The 23,552-nt window shown below is 38.9% G+C and overlaps 1 protein-coding gene across 4 annotated transcripts in view; it reads left to right on the top strand.

The window, feature by feature from the left end:
- Nucleotides 1-688: 688 nt before the first annotated feature.
- Nucleotides 689-23,552, top strand: part of thrb (thyroid hormone receptor beta) — a 149,423-nt gene continuing 126,559 nt past the window's right edge. For 2 of the 4 annotated variants that reach the window (XM_079655824.1, XM_079655823.1), the window contains exon 1: nt 689-1,391. The gene's annotated coding sequence lies outside the window, so the exon portion shown is untranslated. The remainder of the gene's footprint in view (nt 1,392-23,552) is intronic. The other 2 variants (XM_079655826.1, XM_079655827.1) reach the window with 2 other exon arrangements.

Raw genomic sequence — 23,552 nt, forward strand, 5'->3', positions numbered from 1 at the left:
ATCTTGGCTGCCCAACAGAAGTTATGTGTTTACATTACATATCATTTAGCTGATGCTTTTATCCAAAGCTACTTACAATAAAAACCCTAAAGAAACAAACTCCGAACAGCAAGGAACGTGCAGATATATATTAAATTCAAGCAAGTCATACTATAGTAAGAGCTGGTGAATTAAGGCATACATTAACTCAACAAGTGCTTGGTGTTTTTTTTGCACTCCATCCGGTGTTGTATAGGGAATATGGCCAATATATATCCAACGCACGTCGACTAACATAACATCTGGATTAATAAATGGCACAGGTAGAATTCAACCTGTGTGATGCCTTCAAGGTTCCTGGAGTCTAGACTTATAGTTTTGATGATCTAAATGCATTTTGTTGGGCATACGTGCACATGGAAATGGGATTTGGAGAAGTAGGATTCAAGGGATTTTCCTTTTCAATTGTCACATACATGCACACTGTGACCTTTATTTTCTGCATCAAACCATGCAAAATTAGCACACAAAAAAGGACATTAAATGAGAATAAAAGTAGATAGGCCTACATTGGAATTACTTTTGATTTAATCTTTGAATTAAGTCTGCGTCCAACCATTGCAAAATATGTCAAAGAAAAGTCATATTTAATGAGAATAAAAGTAAATAAAGGAGACTGAAACAATCCCATGCAAAATCATATTTAATTGTAATAAAAGTAGACAACTATAAAACGTTGCAATTAAACACTATTTAATGTAATTCCAGCTAATTTAAATGCATTTTTACAATATTTGTACACTTTCATTATTATTTTCATTATTTCAATACAGAATAAAGCTGTGTACTTAACAAACATATTTTGTATTATATTTCCTCCTGCTCTCCGTAAGTTGAGTGCTATGTTTCCTGCGCTGTCGACATGTAACCAGGCCTCCAGTGAGAAACAGCCAACCGCCATTGAAAGAGGAAAAAAAACTTTGTGATCAGGGCGAGGCTTATTCTGTTCGGTCCCTGCCCGAGAAACAGCTCCGGATCCCGGGTACAGATCCTCCGGAGCGTCGGTCGATCACTCGGTTCGTGTTTTTCAGCTTTTCTTTTGGGTCTGCAAGTTTTTTTTATTTGCGTCCAGAGCGCAGAGTCTGGTATCCACATGCACTGTTAGCGCACACTTCCACACACACACACTGACACAGACACACTCCACACACACCGTGCACACGCAGACACTGTGCACAGCGCTAGCCTGATTTGCTCCAGCGTGGGTCATTTCAGGTTAAACCCTGGCGCTGTGTCCCGCTCAGTTTAGCCGACAGCAGGAGATCATCCCCGGGTCCAGCGGAGGAGGAATGCTCGGGCTCTGGGACCGAACATAATATTTTGTGGATAGGAGCTTCGTCTTGGCATATGCGGTATGTTTCAATTTGTTGGGTATTTTTTTTGACAGCCAATGACATGCCTCTCCAAAAAACAGAAGAAACATGCTCGGGGTTCATGCATTACGGAAATTATGAATGTTCACGCTTTAAGACATCAATACATTTGATATGTGTGTCCTAATAAGGAGGAAATGTTTGCAGAAGTACATTCACATTTCCTGCAAATTGTGCATTGCAATGGTTTTCTGCAGCCGCCTCACACCAGGGGGGGACATGTCTCAGATATCTCCAAAATAACTTCGATCTTTATGACAATTCGGGGTGTAATTAACCCAGAAATCACCGCTTTTATACCGTGGTATTTAAACTTTATAATAGGGCAACATTGCTCCTTTACGCCCACGGTGGTGGATTTTGTCTTATTGCGATAGCAGGAATATAAAGAATTGATCAGAAAAGTTTCGATATTATTACAAATCTGGTGTGTTTAATGCAAGCCGAATTGAACACTAGCTTGTAAGGATTCAGTAATTTACTGAGAAGTTGATTTATGTGTCGTTAATTTGGACAAAAACCGAGAGCAATTTGAAGTGGCTGGTTTTTGGGTCGAGGTTCTGTCGGTACAGGGAAAAGCCTGTATCCGTGATAGCTTTATGGACACTTTAGGGAGTTGCTTTGTGGGCCCAAGTTGTCGTTTCCCCTTGAATTGTAATGCATTTTACCAGCTTTAATAACAATGTGTCTGCTTCACTTTTACTGACACATGTCTGCTCTGTTTTTCTGATGCAACCTTTGCTTTCGTTTTGGCAACTTTCACTGGAGCGCTCGATAAAACATCTGTCATGCAAAAAATAAGCGATACTCTATTAGTGCATTAGTGACCTTAAATGTTCCTCTAGATCAGAGTTTTATTAACTGAAGAGTGTGTTGTTTATTAATGCTTTTAAATATAAGTGGCATTCCTCTCTGAAAATTAAAAAAACTGTTCATTTTGCCTTGCCTTAGTTTGCAGACTGATAGGTGACATGTTAAAAATGATGCCTTCAGATGCTGTCAGAAAGTGTACTCGTGCATGAATGATCCAGCAAGGTGACTGTGGGCGGATAGCACTGACAACATGACAGCAGGAACACTGAGCCAAACACACACACATGGACAGAAATACTAACATTGAATACATGTAAAACACAGCTGCAGAAAAAGCCTTTGATTTCATTCACAAGTGGTGATATCATTTTTTCGTAAAAATTCAGTGGTTCTTCGGACATTTTAGCATTTTGATTCATGCATATTGTTTATTTTGATGCATGCATTGTTGACAGTGTTAGTATTCATTTTAAAATATGCCCTCAAATGTATGACTAGTCATATTTACATCATGCAGAAGCGGAGTTTCCAAGGAGCTCCTGAAGGCAGCTCGGTTCTCTGCTGAGGGTATTTAAGGACATCCAGCTGCTGATTTGCCACTTTTTTGCGGGAGCATTCGTATGGAAGCATATTCGCGACCATTTTGAGACGAGTTTAAACACATTTCAACATCTCTCTGTGTGCAAGTCAACCTTAGAGAGCATATATTTATGTATTTTATGAGATTTGTGCACGAGGAAAGGTATATTTGTTAGCGTAGTGGATGATTTTGGTAAATAAATAACGACATATGAGCAAAGAACGGGGATTATCGCACTCGTTATGATAAAGTCTTAAAGAAATGCTTATTTTTGTTCTTTCTAAATATTCTGAGTGCAAATTAAAACTGAAACTGAGCGTCAAATGTAATATATTGAATACAATAAAGACAATTTCCCACTTGAGGGAGACAAACGGCAGCGTTAAAGGTGGGGTAGGTAAGTTTGAGAAACCGGCTCGAGATACACTTTTTGTTATATTCCATGGAATGCTCTTAACATCCCGATAGCAATGAATATCTGAAGTGCTTTGACAAAAAGTCCATAAAAAAACGTCATCAGTGGAAGCCATGGCGCTGTAAAAAGCACGACCAATCATCTGAGCCGGCCCCGCTAAAATAACTGGATGGCCTACCTGCCTGTCAGCCTTCCATCTGTGCACAAACTTATCTCGTGCCCTCGTTGGTCATGTGTGTGTTGGAGGAGGGGCTCTATAAGGAAGTGGCAGATTTTCTCCGGTTGTGTATTTTCAAATTCTAGCACACTCGAGCTGGTTTGTCCGAAATTACCTACCCCACCTTTAAGTGTCTCTATGATATTAGATAATGATGATAATTGACTAAAATCTGATTAAATTCATCAGGAGAATCTACTACAATCAGCTTTAATATTGCAAATAGCTAATTAGCGTGCAGTGACCAATCACAGAGCAGTTTCCTGTTTACAGCGTACAGTATAAATCCATGTTTACCTGTACATCGCATGCAGCTGGTTGGTGTTCCTGCAGTAATGCATGAGTAATACTAGTAGAATTACTCTCAGGTGTGTATGTTTGAACTTGTTGTACTACAGTTTAAGCCCCGCCCCCTCCTGTGAGGACAGGTGAGGTGTTAACAAGCCTCAACTCCGGATTTTTCCCCACATGACCTTGAATTAAAAACGACTTACTGTATAACACGTTTAAACAAGTGATGATCAAACATATTGCATTTAAGCTACTCGTATGTCAATATTTTTTCAGTAAATTATAATTAAGTTTTGTTCGTTAAAATATAAAATACCCAACCACTATTTATGATAAAGATTTAAATTAAGTTAACACATAATGAAATGCTCTTGTCAACAGTCATTTTTAGGAGATTTCTGAGTCCACCATCCAACACCACTAGGGACTACTTTGAATTTTTCCCATAATGCATCATATTTGGCTTGTGAACAACAGCCAATTTAGTGAAATTAAACCATTAGGTGTGTCCCATTTGTTTAACATGATCCATGTGCAGAGAATGTGTTGTTCACTCTGCTGCAGACAGAAAAATGTAGGAGAACTTGTTGCACGAGCCGATGATGTACCACGTTCAATGTTTTCCTTTTACCTTTACTATCTTCACCGATTTAGATAATGCAATTGGGAGGCGTTTTAAACTTCTGAGGTATAACTTAGCCGTGTAATAATAACATTAAAGTTGTGCTCCACTTGGTGCTGTAGTTTATGAAGCTGTTGGCTTTGTGTGCGTTTGCTTGAAGCTGATGTTGTACAGACGTCTTTGATTGTTTCCATGGGAGGTTTTTGTTCAAATAAAATACAGTCTGGTTTAAATCTGGGCTGCAAATAATCATTATTGTCATTATTGATCAATCTGCATGCGGCCCTTTAAGCCCTCTACTCTGGCTCCCTTGAGCTTAGACAAAAATCAGAAGAAAATAAAAATATTTGTAGGACTATTTATATTTAGTTGAACGGTTGAAAATGTTTCGTATCTTGTATTTTGAGGTGATACTGTGACACATAAATAAATGTGATGAGCGAACTATGGATAAATCAAAGAAAAGTACCGGAGGAACACAGAGGGTTTAATTCTGCGTGGACAGAGTTATCTGCTTTCACAGCAAACGATGCTGGCTCACCGGTATGTTTGATATGTGGAGAGAAGTTGTCAAAGCTGCTGCAGCCTTTAGGTATCGAGGAACAACACGAGAGAGGAAGACAGCTGACGATCTTCATCATAATTCAATCACCTAACTCTTTTTAGGGCAGCTATACGTTTTATTTATTACAAAGTGGGCCCATTTTAATTATATTCATTTTTTTGAAATGTGCAGAGGACTTCCTAAGTGCTGAGTTGATTTATTTGAAAGTAGGCCTGTGTATTTTTAATTCTCCTTATAAGAGTTCTTTGTTTCTAGAGGTTAACAGTTTTATAATGTAATAAATAATAAATGCAAAACAACTGTAGTTTTTGTCGATGATGTAACAATAAATAAAACTTTATAAGCTATCAAACTATCAAATATGTTTTGCGGCTCCAAACAAAAACAATTGGTGGAAAAGGGGGCAAAATGGCTGTTTTGGTCAAAAGGGTTGCAGACCCCTGGCCTAAGGCATTGAAACATATGATTATTTTCCTTCTATGAATACATCTTATTTTTAGGCCTTGTCTTGTCACTTCTGAGGCTCCATAATATCCAGATTTCCATTTCTGGAATATAAAAAAGTCCTCAGTGAACCCTTTACCACAGCCCTGTATTTGGTCGTGACCATCACAGGGAAATTACAGTCCTGAAAAACAGCCGTTACATAAATCTACCCTGCAGTTGCAATATTCAGTAATGGTTCCAGGATATTATGCAGCAGATGTTTACTGCAGCCGCCGCTCGGATACAAATATTTACCAGTCATTGTGTACGTGTGAGGTTGGGCTTTTGTTAGAGAAGTGAAATCACATCGGCTGTGAGGTGTCCAGTGACAAGGTGTGTGTAACGGGATACAGAAGACACACACAGATGCAGCAGATTGAGTTTAAAGGCAGTTCACACGGTCATTGGAATCAATTACATTCAGTAATGTGAGAATCAGATCTCAAATAAAATAGGCAGGTAAAAAGCGAGTTATGGTTTAAATCGTCGGCTGATTCAAAGGGGACATTGGAGTCCAAATCCTGAGGAGTGGCACTCCCCTTTTTTTAACGGTTACATAACGTCTCCTCTGCAGAGAGATGAGGACACCGGGGTTATCTCAGTTTACATTTTGGGAGATTACAAACGTTTCTAAAATCTGCGCTGCAAGCTGGGAGTTTAGAAGATGTGATGGAGCGTCTAATGAAGAAAGTTGCATTGTGGGACTTGTAGGATCTACACTTTTTTAAGCTTAACACAAACGACTCGTGGTCTCTTGCATCGGGTTTGATGATTTGTGTCTTTTGGGAGGTATTCAGATGAATGGAAGTACAATATTAAATCACTTCTTGATGATAGTCTGTCAGATTAATCATGAGAGCAACAGGCTGAACCATAAGCTGCCGGGAGACTAGTGTGCAAGCAGGGAGAAAGATGTTATTGGAAATAATAAAAATGCCTCTTACAGTAATGTGATTTCTGTGCATTTGCAGTCACTGGTTAAATATGCATTTTCAATGTTTGCATAAAAACCTTAGATGGATATTCTGAGAAGTTCGAAACGATAGACACAAAATGCAAAAAGTGCAATGGACGCTCAGTTAATTGATCATGTGAATATTGTTTGCAGCATCTCCCAGTATGTTTTTTGTTTTAGATTAGCCAAAACAATGTAAAACTGTTAATGTTAATCCATAAATTGTTTCAGGAATAATCCCTAAAACACTGTGGTTACATATTTAATCCACAGATTTATAAATGTACCTCGTAAGTATTAAATGCATACATTGAATTATTATTCGACAGCAGCAAAACAAAAGGCCCCAGAAGAGGAAATGTATAATTGTTTCTCTGGCCCAATAGTCTAAAAAAAGAAAGATGATTTCCAACCAGCATGTTTTTATCCAACCAATTATTCTGCTTTATTCCACATTTGTTGGTGCAGAGCGTCTCAAAAACAACATTTTCACTGCAGTCAAAAAACAGTTTCCTCTCCCTAAATGGAGGCATGCAGCTGTTTTTAACAGGGCCGTCTGACACCTCCTTAAATTGCAGTTATGTAACCACAATAACATGACAACTATTTCTCCCTTTTCAAATGTTGAATGAAAGAGTGGTTGTGTTGGCAGTACCCATCTGTACCCGCACAAAGACCAATCAAATACATATCCGTTAATGCATCACTTCAAACACGTGTATGAGTGTAACGCATTATGCATTTATCAGTATAAAGCCCGCCACAGGGTCTAGAAACAGACCAGTAGACTGTAGATATGATGTGACACTATAAAGTAATTTGAGCCGCTCAATAACAACCTTTGAGCAAGTCCAAACTGCTATCTGACACTTCATATATTATAGACACGCACACACACACTCCGCCTGTCTAGATCTAGAGATTCATCATCTATCTTTTGACAATGAAGACTTTGTTATTATGAATCCAAGCCTCTGCTGTTTTTGTCTACATTAAAGACTAACCGTTACGCCCTGAGGATGTTTGATAAACGTCTTTCAAACAGACTGCAATCTCATCTCTGTGAACTCACTTTCAACTGAGGACTTGTTAGGGATCTGACTTTCTGTTGTCTTTGGATCCTACTTTGGATTTTTGATGGGTCTTCTTTAATAGTTAGTCGAAGTCTGAGTCCAAATATCACTGATTTAAGTTTGTGTACTGTAGCCTTCAGGTTACCTATACTGTGTCAATGAATGCTTTAAGAACCTTGCATTAGGGATGCACGATATTGGTTTTTTGAAACCGATACCGATACCTTCCTGCTTCTCAAGACCGATACCGATACCGATAATAATATATATATATATATATATATATATATATATTAAATGTACCTGTAGTTTTTTACTCGTTTTAGCCCTGGGGTCGTCTCTGGCAAACTTCTTCCCTTTTTCAAAAGCCTCGTCGTTAGGTAAAAACCCCGGTGCCTTTGCAGCTGGCTTTGGATTCGCCGCTAGTTTAGCAGCGCAGGCGTCTTCGTACGCTTTTAACACACCATCGTAGCGATGGCGATGTTTCAGGTGACTAATCAGGTTGGAAGTATTATAGCTCGTTGCCTTTTTCCCTCCTCGTGGAACTTCTGCATTGCATTTGTTAATACAAATAGCAAGCGAACTATCTAACTCTGAAACTTTGAAATAGTCCCATACTACCGACAACATGTTTGTTTACTGTCCTGGCTTCACGGCCGCACACCATTTACGTCACAGCCAGGCATGAGTTAGGGAGCGCTGGATTTGTGTAAAACTCCCCTCTTCCTAAACCACTAATACCACAGTACTGGCAAAACGGGAGAAGCCGAGTGAAAAACAAGCGCCCCTCATCCCAATCCACCCACACCGCAGTATTTTTTTCTTTTTTTTCACCCCAAAAATATATTGTATATTATCGGGGCTATTAATACTTTTATCGGGTTTATCGGGATGACGTCATAATTCCTAATATCGGACCACTACCTTGCATTTAGTAACCTTTTAAAAGTGTTTTGTCCTTATCGTATCTGAACTTCAGTCAGTACCTAAAGGAAAGAGTCTGACCATAAGGAGTGCATAACGCCAGTAAAAAGCTACGTTAGACCAAGGACAATCAGATTGGGCCAGATTTCACATAAAAGACATTTCTCCAGACATTGCCTCTGTTAGCAGCGTAACTTTACCTGATCTACCCTCCGATACTGCGCTCTGCAGGTCATGCCTTCAAGCAAGAGATCAGAAGCCAAGTTTTTTTATTTAAATTAAGGTTTTCAATTAGATGTTATGTAGGGGTGTAACGGTTCACACACATTTCGGTTCGGTACGTACCTCGGTTTTTAGGTCACGGTTTGGTTCGGCACGTTTTCGGTACAAAAAATTATCACAAAACATACAATATTTTTTGTTTTTTAAAAATTATTATTAAACTGTGAATATTCACTCAAATAAATACAAAATATAATAAAATAAACATTAAGGTGCAGCATTTCGATGAACTGAAATAATCTGTATTTGAACTGTACTCGTACCTAAGAAGCCAGTTTGACATTAGGACTTGCTTGTCATTGTATTTTCATGCGACGCAGCACCTGAGATTGCTTCCAAGAAGTTGTTCACGTTCTCAATTTGTTACGTTTAACGTTATATTCGTTCGGTACACACCGAACCGAAGGGCCCGTACCAAATAAATTCAGTACGGGTACGTGTACCGTTACACCCCTAATGTTATGTAACCTTTGAATAGTGTGTGATATTTGGATTCTAGTCTCTGGATCTTTTGCAATAGTTTCTAGACGTCTGACTATCGCTCTGTGTCCAAATATCACGGATCTATGTTCTTGTACTGTAGTGAAATGTCTCTTAGCCTTCAGTGTTACCTATATTCTGTCCATGAATGCGTTAGTAACCTTTAGTCATTATTTGATAGATAAACATCTATAGGAAAGGGTCCAACAATAAGGAGCGCATAAAGCCAGTAAAAAGTTACGTTAGACCAGTAAGAACTGATTAGGCCAGTTTTCACATAAGGAACATTTCTCCAGACATTGCCTCTCTTAGCAACGTCACTATACCTGTTCTACCGTCTGATAAGATCTGCACGTCATGTCTCCTATCACGTACACAAGAGTTGTTTTTCTTGGATGTTTTTCAAACCAGAGATCAGCAGCCAAGTTTTGTTATTTAAGGTTTTCAATGAGATGTTATTTAACCTTTGAAAAGTGTGTCATAATCCGATCTGTCGTCTTTTGATTGGTCTCCTGCAATAGTTACTAAACGTTGGACTATTGATCTGTGTCCAAATATCACTGCTCTATTTACTTCAGTACTGTATGGCTGTAGTGCAATGTCTGGTAGCTATGGTACTCTGTCCATGAGTGCGTTAGTAACCTTGCGTTTAGTAACCTTTCGTCATTATTTGAACTTAGGTAAACATCTACAGGAAAGGGTCTGACCATAAGGAGTGCATAAAGCCAGTCAAAGTAGCGTTAGACCAGTAAATACAATCAGATTGTGCCATTTCTCACAAAAAGAACATTTCTCCAGACATTATCAAAGCAATCTTTGAGATGTAATGTTGTCAATGAGATGTTATGTAACCTTTTTAAAAGTGTGTCATAATCCGATCTGTTGTTTTTGGATTCTTGTATGGATAATGGATTTCTTTTGATGGGTCTTCTGGAACAGTGACTGGACGTTTGAACATCTATCTGTGTCCAAAGAGTAGGGGTTTATGTTCTTCAGTACTGTATTAACTGAAGTGAAATGTCTCTTAGCTGTCAGTGTCACTTCTACAGAAGTTAGGCTATCGATGAGGTTGTCAATTAAGTGTTTAGTAACCTTTGAACCTTCTTTCTGAACTTCAGTAAACACCTGAAGGAAAGGGTCAAACAATAGATAACGTAACGTAAGATTAGGCCTGTCACGATAATACATTTTCTTGGACGATACATTTTCCCGGAAATTATTGCGATAAACGATAATATTGTCCACACCGTTGTAAGACCACTTTAGACCATGGACATAATATATAATAATAATTCAAGTACATCCTTTCAAAAAGAACTTTTTATGGAACATCCAACATTGCAAATTAAATGTGAAATAATATTCAAATATAAAAAATCACACACAACCGAAACAATCAATTAAATAGACTCAGGCTGGAAAACAGAGCTCTCTCTCTCATATATATAAATAAATATGAGCACAAATTGTCTCACAAGCAAAAAAACCTCCTTAAAACAACAGTCATGTGTACAGTCCACTGTCAGTGTCCATACAAAGACCCAGACGCCTCAACAGGCCATATCCAAATCTCTATTTCAAAGTTTTCGAGCAAGGAACACCAACATGTTTGCATTGTCGGGCAAATGCATCTTTGATTGCAAACTGTCGGGAAGGTGGGTGCTCTCCATCTCCAGCTGCCGTGTTTGCTCCCAGCTGGGAAACAGAATGGGGTGGTTGTGTTTCAGGTGCAGTTTAAGGTTGGTCGTATTGCTAGCTTTTGTTGCTACCTTTTTAAAACAAATGCGACACACCGCCCGGCTCATTCAAGTCCGTAGGTTCGTCTCGTTGATTTGGCTTAAATCCAAAATATTCCCACACCGGAGACGTGGTATTAGGTTTTGTAACCACTTCCATTTAACTTCAAATTCCCCTCGAGTAAGTCCCACGTTGTGAGCTTTTTCTCTATATTGTTAATTTGGCTGCTCCACTGCTGCACGCGGAGTGTCCTGACCTGGCTGTGTGTGAGCCCCGCCCCTCACAGCAGTTAACAAACACGCATGTAAACGCAATTTATCGAGCTCAGAAAAGTTATCGAGTCCATTTTTATTTATCGTACGATAAGTCCATTTATTGATTATCGCGACAGGCCTAAGATATAAGTTACTTTGGGACAGAAAATACAATGAGCTTAGGCCTGTTCTCAAAACATTTCTCCAGACATTGCCTCTCCAAGAAGCGTTACTTTACCTGCTGCATTGGAGAGAAATATATAACAGTTGGATGCTTAGGCTAAACTTAATATGCAGTTGCAGAAGTTTCACCACAATCTGTGTCCAAATACTGATCCAGTTCTTGTACTGTATGGTTGTAGTGAAATGTCTGGTAGTGCTGCCTCGACTCTGTCCACGAATGCTTGCACCCCAAACTGTTTTACCAGCTGCGTGTTATTTGAAGTGAACACAATTAAAGTGGTTCTTTGGATGATTTTCAAGAGATCCGAAACCAAGCTGTGTTGTTTAAGGTCGTCAATGTGACATTTGAAATGTGTGTAATTATATGAACTTCAGTAAACGTCTAAAGGAACTTGTCAAACAGTAAGGAGTGCCTCAGGGCCAGGAGCCAGTCAAAAGTTATTCAGGGCCAGTAAATAAAGTACATTTTGTTCCAGACATTGAAGAACGTTTGGAACGCTGGCACATCTCCATATTGGCTACGAACTGAAGTATCATATCCAGCCTGCATTGCAGTTGCTCCTGTTAACACAGCACTAAACGCACCGCGTGTTTGGTGTCGATAAAGAAGCTGTTGGGTTAATTGATTGTCTCTCAGGCTAGCTAGCTTTGAGATGCTACCTGGATGAAATTCAAACATGTGCTCACACTGTCAGATATAAATTGCTTTTGAGCAGAAATAAGAAGTAATGTTGTTTTTGGGTAGTGAGTGAAATGGGCTCTGTTATGAGTTATTGAAGAAGAAATGTAAAGGATTCATTTATTTAAAATGTGTGTTGTTTCCTAATTACACGTGTGAACATGTTTTAATTGCATTAATGCTTGAAGTTATGAAGAAATAAACCTTTACAAATATTTAAATCAATGTATGTACAGTGTACTGAGGGAAGTGGATTGACTCTCTGAGCTGTAAATAGTTTATAATCCCATTGATTCTGTTCTAAGACATGAATATTTGGCTCTTCAAATTTCATTCAGATATTAATATGTAGGTTTCATTGCTCTGAAGAACAGTGAATATCTTCGAGCTGAATCTTGTCGTTGTGGTAGCATAATACGTCTCTCTCTGGATCCAGACAGACTCCCTGTGGAGGCATTTAAAGACATTCCTCAGCTCCCTGAACAATGCAGTACTGCTCTGTTTATTGACTTGCTGTTTATAGGGAAATGTGGGTGTAGTCTTAACCACTCCTACCAACTCATGGACTCATGAAGTGCACAGAAAGAAGTACTTCAGGATTGGATACATTATAAAGGTGTTATAGTGACGTTGGTATAAGAGTTGCTTGATGAGTGTGAGCTAAACTTGGGCTGCACGATTTGGGGAAATAATCTAATTGCGATTTTTCTGACAGATATTGCGATTCGATTTGCGATATTTGTTTTTAAGTGACCCAACAGAAGTTTATTGTAAAATGCGGCCATATCTCCGGCTAGGAAGGTCGCATCAACGTGCTCCCGTCTCTAGCCCCCCCGCAGCCCGAGCTACGAGTGAAAGAACTAAACTTACATGAAACTTCCGTTGGGTTGCTTTAAAGTCAAGCTTCAGTTTAAGATTCACCGTGTGATAGAAACATGTGATGGAGCATTACTAACCTGACTCAGATGGTTCACCAAACCATCTAGGAGAGCTCCATTGGAAGCCATCTGGAAAGGGCAGGCACTTTCAAAAATCACCTTCTATCATGGGCCACTTCTGATTGGTTAACAATGGCTGGTACATGTGGAGCACAGCACTTCTGATTGGATGACTGACACACAAGAAGAAGATTTTTAATTGCATCGTTTCAAATCGCGATTTTAATTTAAAATCAATTAATCGTTCAGCCCTAAGCTAAACAGCTGCCTTCAAATCGGAAACAGGACACTCGGCATCTTATACCTCTCGACTATCCTGACAGCTGGAGTGTAATAACACTACACTGTAACATGTTGTTTCCTGTCACCATCGATATATATCATTATGTATCTAGTACATTTGAATGTAGGGAGAGGATTTTTTAAATGGTTTTTCATGTTTTTTTGTTTGTACAGAGTCCTTCTTACACAGCACATCCACCCAACACTCTTCTATCAGGAGAAACGTCCTGCCGCTTCAGAAATAATGCAAATATAAAAACACAAATGCTTGGTGACGTTCAGGATTAAAAAGATGAACAGCTGTCTCTGTTGCCGAGTTAGTCGTCTCATAACTGTAAGTGTTTGTCAGTATATCTGAAATGACTAGGTTAGCTACGTTAGCTAGCTAGCTTACAGCAGATCTGCAGTAACATCAGAAGGAGTCATGTGATCACATTGTTAAAATAAGCCCATAACACATTTTAGGTAAGTTTCCAACAACAGTGACAGTTTTTTTCATCTGCATGCGTTTTAGCACATTTGTGTTTATATATCTGCGTTGTTTCTGAAGCTGCGGCGTGTTTCTCCTGATGGAAATGTTTTGGCTCGTTAACACCTGTTAGCCACCGTAGATATCTTTGAGTGATGGGTTTGTAAACAAAGTAATGTTTGTAGATGGAGAACCAATCACTGTACAATGGTTCGTCCGGACTTCAGACACGATCAGAATAAGAAACCAGCAGTCATTGGTAAAAGTAACTCGAAGCCAAGCATCAAATTACAGTGTGTTATGTTAAATGTGTCCGTTTCAAGTGCTCAGCAAGGCCCTTCACAAGCTGTAGGTATCGGAAAACGTGTTGTTTTAGCAAAGCTCTTCTTCTTTAGACTTCACGATATAAACAGAAGTTTAGTCGAGGATTAGCACTGTTTGAAATGGATCAGCTAAACATATGGACTAACAAGTCAACCGTCTTGAGTCGAAACACTTGCACATTTCAGATGGCCCCAAAAAAACGGATATTTATATGAAGAACCACTTTAGGAAATATAATAATACGCCCAACTTCACTTCTGCTACTCACCTAACCCTAACCTTTAAATTCTTCTTTTTCGGTGCCATAACTACCTCATAGGGCTGTACCCGAATATCCAAATATTTAGTCGTTGGCCTACTATTAGGTTTTCAATTTCTTTATTCGTTTTTATTTTTATTTTTTTCCTAATTGAATGCTATCAATAAAAGCGAATTGCCAGATTATTATACTATATTTATACTTTTTAGTTGCACTGTTAAAATGCGGAAATATATACAATCTCAGCTTTGGCGCCTGACATCGCTTTCAATAGCTAGATCTGATCGATATGGACATAAACGCGAGTGAAGTCTAATCTGACGGGAGAGAGAGATCAGCTGCTGCTGACGAGTCGACACGCAGCTCTGCATGATCACATGCAGCGGTGAGCGGACAAAACACACACTTCAGGTTAGAATATCACACGTAGCTATTTTAATTACCTCTCAAACTACCGTAACTAGTTATAGATATGTTTAGTTTTACTGTCGGGTCACTCATTACTGATCAGCGAGCTGCATGATACTTACGGGCCGTCAGGAGAGGGAGGGAGCGCTCCGTTTATTATTCCCGTGTTATTATAAACTACTGTACGCTTTTGAATAATGTAGTTAATCTACTATAATTAGTTTGTTTAATATCAAATCATATCAATTAGTTTATAAATAACAAAGAAGAACTTTGACCGGCACTTTTCTAATTTTGTCCGGAAGAGTTAACGGAAACTCTGGGCACAACAACTGTGAAAAGTCACCTGAATGCTGTAAGTAGTAGCTTAGCTTAGTTGTTGTCCAGTTGCCATGACGAAGCTGCACATGATAAAAACTTCCCCCCCCCGCGCACCGGATATCCGAATATTCGCTTCTGATTACTACCGAATATCCGGAGCCCGAAAAATTGTATTCGGGACAGCCCTACTACCTCAAATGACTCATGGAATCTGAGTTATACAGTTTGTGTCTCTGATAAAGCAGCCGTTATTGAAGAAAAGGATGAAAAAACAACAGCTGATTCCAAGCTCCTTAACGGTACCGTATGCCAACATGAAAGTATCTGTTGCTTCTTCGCTTCGAAATGTGATCGTGACGAAGAGGCAGAACTCTTGACCAACTGGGGGGATCTTTGGCCGGCTGCTAATACTGTACTGAGCAGCTGTCAGAAAGGACTTCCAATCCCTTCTGGTATGTTGCTGTCCACTTCTTTCAATACAGCACTTCAATTATCTGACGGAACAATCCCCAGCAGTGTTTTAAAACCCTGTATTCAACCTCTATTTAACCAGAAACAAGCAGTTACTAGGGGATTACATTTATTTTGCAATGCCGAACGAGGGTGATGCAGCGATCTGGCCAATGTTGACATCCAATAAAATACGAGCAATACATACGAATGTACAGGTACGTAGTCAAATGTAAGGTCAATGCAAGAAGTTAAATGTGCGTTTGATAGGGATCCTGCATGTTAATGAATATCATTATGAAATAAAATATGTAAATATGCTGGAGTTACATGCACAGTCCCTAAAACAGAAACTTTACAAATGACAATATACAAGTTAGAGAAATAAAATATATTGTACTACAGTTCCTAACACAAACAAAGAACAATAAGACCAATGCATCCGAGCTAGGGCTGCTCGATTACGGCAAAAATCATAATCTCGATTATTTGGGTCAATAATTGTAATTGCGATTATTAAATGCGATTATTCATTGACTTTGAAAAAATCAATTTATTGTAAAACAAATAATAATTAGAACTTTTTAACTGTCGAATTATACGTTCAGGGTAATCAACTGAAAAACCAAAATATAATAAAATAAATTATACATTCATGTTTACATTTAAATAAATAATATCGAAATAATAAATACCAATGAACAAGATCAACAAACATGTTGCAGTGCACTGTCACAACCTGTAAACTCTTTAACATATAGCCAACAATAAAAAAATAAATAATAATATCGTTATATTTCGATTACGTTGTTTTCGTAATCGTTGCAAGCCATAATCGTAATTGCGATTAAAATATGATTAATTGAGCAGCCCTAATCCGAGCAAGAACTACCAACCTTTGTTTAAAACCAGAGATGAGGGAATCTAATTTAAGTTTACCCCACATGTTAGATATAAAACCAGATCATCTTCTAATCTACTTAAGTTACCTCAGCATCTGATCACCAGTAATGGAAAACAGGAGCAACAATACAATGAATACTCTTCTATCGTCATATTTTCATGACTATCATGGCTCAAGGTATCCTGTTTTCAATCAGCCAGTTCTGATCGATTCTCACAAAAACCAGAATAAGGGGTCATCACTTTTCTCAAAAGAATAACAGACAAGCTTTGGTTGGAGAATGTAAACTCTTTGCCGTGGTCATTCTGTGCTGCAGGGCTTTACAAAGCTCAGTGAATACTTTCTTTCATTTCCTTCAATTTATGCGATTTTCCCCTGACCTTCCTGTCAGTCAGTCACACGAAAGAGTGACAGAAGAGACATTTGAGCTGAAATGACTCGAGGTCATTCATTAGAGATACTGAATGGAGAATGTTCTGTAAAGATCTCTTTTTGACAGAAAGCACAATGCCATTGAACACATTTTGAAGGGACATTGGAATACCTACCAATATTTAGTATCCTTAGTTTTGGGGGTTGGAAGTCAACTAAATTACTATATTAACGATTTAATACTGCGTTAATATTTCCTTTAAAGAGGCCCTATTCTGCTTTGTTTCCCCCACCCTAAAACTACTTGAAGTAGAGACATTACATACTGATATACACCTGAACATCAGCAGGAGAGGACTCTTTAAAGTAGAGACACTACATACTGATATACACCTGAACATCAGCAGGAGAGGACTCTTTAAAGTAGAGACACTTCATACTGATATACACCTGAACATCAGCAGGAGAGGACTCTTTAGAGTAGAGACACTACATACTGATATACACCTGAACATCAGCAGGAGAGGACTCTTTAAAGTAGAGACACTACATACTGATATACACCTGAACATCAGCAGGAGAGGACTCTTTAAAGTAGAGACACTACATACTGATATACACCTGAACATCAGCAGGTGAGGACTCTTTAAAGTAGAGACACTACATACTGATATACACCTGAACATCAGCAGGAGAGGACTCTTTAAAGTAGAGACACTACATACTGATATACACCTGAACATCAGCAGGAGAGGACTCTTTAAAGTAGAGACACTACATACTGATATACACCTGAACATCAGCAGGAGAGGACTCTTTAAAGTAGAGACACTACATACTGATATACACCTGCACATCAGCAGGAGAGGACTCTTTAAAGTAGAGACACTACATACTGATATACACCTGAACATCAGCAGGAGAGGACTCTTTAAAGTAGAGACACTACATACTGATATACACCTGCACATCAGCAGGAGAGGACTCTTTAAAGTAGAGACACTACATACTGATATACACCTGAACATCAGCAGGAGAGGACTCTTTAAAGTAGAGACACTACATACTGATATACACCTGAACATCAGCAGGAGAGGACTCTTTAAAGTAGAGACACTACATACTGATATACACCTGACCATCAGCTGGAGAGGACTCTTTAAAGTAGAGACACAACATACTGATATACACCTGAACATTAACAGGAGAGGACTCTTTAAAGTAGAGACACTACATACTGATATACATCTAAACATCAGCTGGAGAGGACTCTTTAAAGTAGAGACACAACATACTGATATACACCTGAACATCAACAGGAGAGGACTCTTTAAAGTAGAGACACTACATACTGATATACACCTGAACATCAGCAGGAGAGGACTCTTTAAAGTAGAGACACTACATACTGATATACAGCTGAACATCAGCAGGAGAGGACTCTTTAAAGTAGAGACACTACATACTGATATACACCTGAACATCAGCAGGAGAGGACTCTTTAAAGTAGAGACACTACATACTGATATACACCTGAACATCAGCAGGTGAGGACTCTTTAAAGTAGAGACACTACATACTGATATACAGCTGAACATCAGCAGGAGAGGACTCTTTAAAGTAGAGACACTACATACTGATATACACCTGAACATCAGCAGGAGAGGACTCTTTAAAGTAGAGACACTACATACTGATATACACCTGAACATCAGCAGGAGAGGACTCTTTAAAGTAGAGACACTACATACTGATATACACCTGAACATCACCAGGAGAGGACTCTTTAAAGTAGAGACACTACATACTGATATACACCTGAACATCAGCAGGAGAGGACTCTTTAAAGTAGAGACACTACATACTGATATACACCTGAACATCAGCAGGAGAGGACTCTTTAAAGTAGAGACACTACATACTGATATACACCTGAACATCAGCAGGAGAGGACTCTTTAAAGTAGAGACACTACATACTGATATACACCTGAACATCAGCAGGTGAGGACTCTTTAAAGTAGAGACACTACATACTGATATACACCTGAACATCAGCAGGAGAGGACTCTTTAAAGTAGAGACACTACATACTGATATACACCTGAACATCAGCAGGAGAGGACTCTTTAAAGTAGAGACACTACATACTGATATACACCTGAACATCAGCAGGAGAGGACTCTTTAAAGTAGAGACACTACATACTGATATACACCTGCACATCAGCAGGAGAGGACTCTTTAAAGTAGAGACACTACATACTGATATACACCTGAACATCAGCAGGAGAGGACTCTTTAAAGTAGAGACACTACATACTGATATACACCTGCACATCAGCAGGAGAGGACTCTTTAAAGTAGAGACACTACATACTGATATACACCTGAACATCAGCAGGAGAGGACTCTTTAAAGTAGAGACACTACATACTGATATACACCTGAACATCAGCAGGAGAGGACTCTTTAAAGTAGAGACACTACATACTGATATACACCTGACCATCAGCTGGAGAGGACTCTTTAAAGTAGAGACACAACATACTGATATACACCTGAACATTAACAGGAGAGGACTCTTTAAAGTAGAGACACTACATACTGATATACATCTAAACATCAGCTGGAGAGGACTCTTTAAAGTAGAGACACAACATACTGATATACACCTGAACATCAACAGGAGAGGACTCTTTAAAGTAGAGACACTACATACTGATATACACCTGAACATCAGCAGGAGAGGACTCTTTAAAGTAGAGACACTACATACTGATATACAGCTGAACATCAGCAGGAGAGGACTCTTTAAAGTAGAGACACTACATACTGATATACACCTGAACATCAGCAGGAGAGGACTCTTTAAAGTAGAGACACTACATACTGATATACACCTGAACATCAGCAGGTGAGGACTCTTTAAAGTAGAGACACTACATACTGATATACAGCTGAACATCAGCAGGAGAGGACTCTTTAAAGTAGAGACACTACATACTGATATACACCTGAACATCAGCAGGAGAGGACTCTTTAAAGTAGAGACACTACATACTGATATACACCTGAACATCAGCAGGAGAGGACTCTTTAAAGTAGAGACACAACATACTGATATACACCTGAACATCAACAGGAGAGGACTCTTTAAAGTAGAGACACTACATACTGATATACACCTAAACATCAGCTGGAGAGGACTCTTTAAAGTAGAGACACAACATACTGATATACACCTGAACATCAACAGGAGAGGACTCTTTAAAGTAGAGACACTACATACTGATATACACCTGAACATCAGCAAACGAGGACTCTTTAAAGTAGAGACACTACCTACTGATATACACCTGAACATCAGCAGGAGAGGACTCTTTAAAGTAGAGACACTACATACTGATATACACCTGAACATCAGCAGGAGAGGACTCTTTAAAGTAGAGACACTACATACTGATATACACCTGAACATCAGCAGGAGAGGACTCTTTAAAGTAGAGACACTACATACTGATATACACCTGAACATCAGCAGGAGAGGACTCTTTAAAGTAGAGACACTACATACTGATATACACCTGAACATCAGCAGGAGAGGACTCTTTAAAGTAGAGACACTACATACTGATATACACCTGAACATCAGCAGGAGAGGACTCTTTAAAGTAGAGACACTACATACTGATATACACCTGAACATCAGCAGGATAGGACTCTTTAAAGTAGAGACACCACATACTGATATACACCTGAACATCAGCAGGATACGGCCCCTTTAACTAAAAGCGTGTAGGCTTTTCTCCTAGAACATTCAGTGTCCTTGAGCTGAGTTCCTTCTACCTTTGAAGGACTTCAAACATGACAGAAATGACTAAGCTTTCACAATCCCTGGCATAAATGATTCCGCGGTCAAACTTCTTCTCGTACATTTCACTTGAGTTTGGTGTGAGTTTTTCTGACTCTGCCTGTACAAGAGTTGTAGACTTTTATTTGAGAAGTTCCTTCCTCACAGATCCTCTAAAGTTTTGTCAGTCTTGAAGGGGTTTATTATTGCGTAGCTTCGGCCTTCTGCAGTTTGTTTTGGTGGCGTTTGAGTTCAACCTTCGGCTGGGTTATCCAAGGACAGCCTCACTTGAAGGCTCTCCCCCTTTGCTTTGGCTCGTTGCCTCGGTGCCACAGCCACTCATGTTTTAAGTGTGTGTGTGTGTGTGTGCTCCGCAGCCAAGTCTCTTATAGGACCTCTCAGTGTTTGGCTCCTTTCATATCCTCCGTCCTGATCAGTCAGATCCATTTCCCAAAATGTGATGTTGCCAACAGGCTCCAGAGAGAAAAAAAGAGGTATTTCCCAGATGTGGAGAGATTCTTGGTGATTTCCAGGTGTAGCAGTTGGTGTTCGGGCCAAAGAATATTGTATAATCGGACCAATTTAATCTTTATGAACATGCTGACACGGTTAACAGACCATACCAGTCTTCTAGAATATTAACAGTTGCAGTTACAAGTTATATAATACATGAACATTAACGCTGCGTTCATAAATATGTTTCTTTTTAGGATTTAGCTAAATGAATGATGGCACTTATATAAAAAATAGGAATGTCCCGATTAACTTTTTTTGCTCCCGATCCGATTCCGATCGTTTGATTTTCACAATCTGCCGATACCGATTTTACCCGATTCGATCTTTATGCAATGCATTAAGAGAAAAAAAAGGAAAAAAGCATTCAAGTTGTCCCTTAAGGTTATTTATTTATTTAAATGACAGTCCCCAACTACCCATTCTATCCAACATGGATATAGCTTCTTTCTTTCACAGCAGCATTGGATCAGTTCAGTTGTGCAGCATTGGATCAAAACTAAATAAAGCTTTCAGTATTCGTTAGCTTACTGCTACAATTAGACACTGCGCCCACTCTGTTGCCAGATTTGAGAGAAATAACCAGGTCTATGAAGACAAGCCCCAAAGAAGCAACACATACATGATGTTGTGTCATTTTAAACCAAAACTAAGGCCTCAGGATGGCTTTAAGACTTGAACATGGTCATTTTAGTTTAGTAACATTAAATACAAATAAAAAATGTACAAAAAAAAATTCCCGATCCCCGATCTTTTTCTCCCGATTCCGATCTTTTGAAAACCACGTGATCGGATCGGGACATCTCTAATAAACAAGTATTACCCTAACTATCAGGATGCACAAATCACATAAAGGCTTGGCTTAGCTTAGCATTAGCAATTGCCTATGCTAACACAAGCTAAGAGCTATCCTTACCCTGTCAAAACGGTGCTACTTCATATTTTTGACCGTATAAGAAGAGGAAATGACTGTCCGTTGTGTAAACCAATCATAGTGATTGAGTTAAATGGATTTTAGGTGTTGGTGGAGACCGAAACAGAGCTAAAGGAGAGTGAATATGCAAAATGCATGCTAACAAATCATTTTGAAAAGAATGCTGATATTGTTGCTTGTCTGCTAGAAGTGTAAATAGTTATAATATATGTTTGTCGATGCAATTTAATTGATTTAAAAGCACGTTCTTCTGGCCATATATTGCTGCTTTAAAATAATATAATAAGAGTTAACGATGCATTTATCAGCCAAACATGGGCGATTTCATTCCTGGTTAAAGTTGGAGGTCATGAGCCATCTCTGAGACTTGAATCTATGAAGTAAAGAGTTTAATGGTGAGGTTTAAAGGGTTAAAAGACATGCTTTGAATGTTATAAAAGACAGGGATCTGAGGCCGACCCGAGGAAAATGAGGACATCCCTCACATTGAAACGATTCACTGAATCACACAGGAGTTGCACGGAGCCAAATCTCTAATAGGGCCTATATAAAACTGCCAACACATATAAAACAAATTCAAGATGTTACTTCTGGCAGCACGTGGAACATGTTCTGGAAGCTCCCCAGATACAAAATAAAGAGGGTTGTGTAAGATGGTAAAATGGAAGTGAGCACAACTGACCTACACATGTTCTGCGTGTTGATAATTGTAATGCCGGGGTGGGGACTGTAAAGTAAACAGCTGTGAAACCAAAGCTCTCTGGGTTTTTTGTCGACGCAAGTGTTCGTGCATAAAGAGCATTGTCCTGCTGTGATAAGCCATTTTTCAGAGATACTAATACTGTATACTGTGCAGCTGTCAGAAACAACTTCCAATCGCTCTGGTGTGTTTCTGTCCAGTTCTTTCAAAACAACACTTAACCAGCAGTGTTTTAAAACCCTTTATTCAACCTTTATTTAATCAGAAACAATAAATGATTAGGGGTTACATTTCTTTTGCAATGCCGAGCTACGGTGGTGCAGCGGTCTGGCCAAGAAGGCAGCAAACTCTCATGTTGACATCCAATCAAATACGAGCAATACATACGAATGTACAGGTAAATAGTCAAATGTCATGTCTATGCATCAACTGAAGAAGTGAAATGTGCGTTTGATAGGGATATGTTAATTATTTTAGATTTAAATATGCTGGAGTTCGCAACAAAATGCTAATTGACATGCATAGTCCCTAAAACAGAAACTTTACAAATGATAATACACAACTTAAAGTAATACAAGACATTGTGCTTCAGTTCTTAACACAAACAAAGAACAAGAAGACCGATGCATTGTTGCATGAAATATATTGTCCCACTTTGATAAGCCTTATTCCAGAGATAATGTTGCAGAGCAGCATATTGTTGGGTCTCTGCCTCAAGAACTTTCTCAGCTACAGAAGTTCTCCAGGGAATCCATGTTTTGACTGCCAGAGGTGGGAAGAAGTGGAGTACAAATACTTCGTTACTCTACTTCAGTACATTTTTCTGGTATCAGTTCTTTACTCCACTACTTATTTTTCT

The sequence above is a fragment of the Notothenia rossii genome, assembly GCF_949606895.1.
Source record: "Notothenia rossii genome assembly, chromosome: 10".
Classification (NCBI taxonomy): Eukaryota; Metazoa; Chordata; class Actinopteri; order Perciformes; family Nototheniidae; genus Notothenia; species Notothenia rossii.